The following is a 1893-nucleotide window of genomic DNA, read 5'->3' as shown; positions in this document are numbered from 1 at the left end:
TGATAGGCATTCTTATGACTGCCAAAGTTTTAGCTTCTCTTTCCAAAAAGTGAGGATAATCAGACATACCTTATGGGATTGTAGTAAAGAATGAATAACATAGATGTAGGGCATCAGAAGAAGCTAATCAATGATATTATTATTATTTTAATTATTAATTTATTTTTCTTCCTTCTTCTTTAAAGAGTTTATAGTTGGATAATGTCGATGAATGTCACATACCTCATGGACTTGTATCCACAATTCAAAACCCTCAAATTTTTGTAAGTTTGTGAAAAACTCATTTGGTGATAAAACCTGACTTGCACTGACATGAGGTATTTATACTTTTTATGATCCCATTTACTGGGAATATTCATATACTCATGTATTGTACTGTAGATCTTAATGGATTTGATTATTAGGTACCACCCCTTTTATGAATATAAAAATTTCCAGATTCAGTGGTACATCTTGTCCCAAGGACTTCATAGAAGGAATTGTGGAATTGTACAGTCTGATTTCCACAAAAGGCCCTGTATCCCATAGTAAGTGTCCACTATGAACAATTTAACAATACCGCTGATCATATTAAATTGGAGTTAGTCATTTGAATTGTATTGTTTTTGCTGTTTTGTTTGTTTTTAATTGAAAATGTATTTTGTATATACATTTGTTCAAACTTATATATATTTAGTATTAATTTCTAATTTTGTGTTTATAATATTGAGGTACTATTATAATAAAAGTAATGTAAGTATATAAAATATTAAAAAGATCAAGGGAAAAGAAAAACATTTTGTAGTTAAAATTAACTTGAAAAACACTTTAAATGGGCCCACAGGAGACAAGCTAGTTTCACCTGATTTTAAAAATACATGCGTGTTATATATATATATATATATATATGCATGTGTGTATGTAGCACTATATGCATATATAAGTATATAACATATGCTCTAACAAAGATTCAAAATCTTAGCCTTCCTCCCAAAAGCTCTGCTTATTTTTCTCTTTTGCTAAGAGTGTATGGAGCCCACCCAAGTTAAATGGGCCAATGAGGCATTCAGTATGTTTATTAGGAAACCCTACCTATACCCATAGTCACAGAAATGACTGATTTCATCACTTGACTAGTCTTTTTTGTTTGTTTGTTTTGTTTTTTTTTTTTTTTGAGACGGAGTCTCACTCTGTCACCCGGGCTGGAGTGCAGCGGTGCAATCTCCTCTCACTGCAAGCTCCGCCTCCCAGGTTCACTCCATTCTCCTGCCTCAGCCTCCTGAGTTGCTGGGACTACAGGCGCCCGCCACCACACCCGGCTAATTTTTGAATTTTTTTAGTAGAGACTCGGTTTTACCATGTTAGCCAGGATGGTCTCGGTCTCCTGACCTCGTGATCCACCCGCCTCAGCCTCCCTGGGATTACAGGTGTGAGCCACCGTGCCTGGCCCACTTGACTAGTCTTTTAACTAATTCCATCCTAACCCCTTTAGTGGTCACCTAACCCCTTTAGTGACCACATGTGCAAGAGGTTGGAAGAAACTAATGAAATGAACCAGTTGGTGCAGAATAATACAGATAGAGCTTCAATCAGAACATTCACATATTCTTGCTGGTTTAAATGTAGAGAAAAGTTTAAATGTAACAGTTGTGGGACAGTTTAGGACAGTAGTTGCATGCAAAAGCCGGACAGATAAGGTAAAGATATGAGATAAACAGGCCATTAGAAAAAAAATAATGCAGGCTGATGAGGGATAGCAATTGAAAGTATTTCCAGTATCAGAGTATAGACAGGCAGTGGTGGGGCCATGGTGATTTGCGCTTTAACTGCAACCCAGTGTCACCATATCTTCTGTTTTTATATTTCAAGAAAAAAGGAGAAAGCTGGGGTTTTATGTGAATTCTTCTGACTTCC

The sequence above is a fragment of the Nomascus leucogenys genome, chromosome 2, assembly GCF_006542625.1.
Source record: "Nomascus leucogenys isolate Asia chromosome 2, Asia_NLE_v1, whole genome shotgun sequence".
Taxonomy (NCBI): Eukaryota; Metazoa; Chordata; class Mammalia; order Primates; family Hylobatidae; genus Nomascus; species Nomascus leucogenys.
This window is presented reverse-complemented; position numbering follows the sequence as displayed.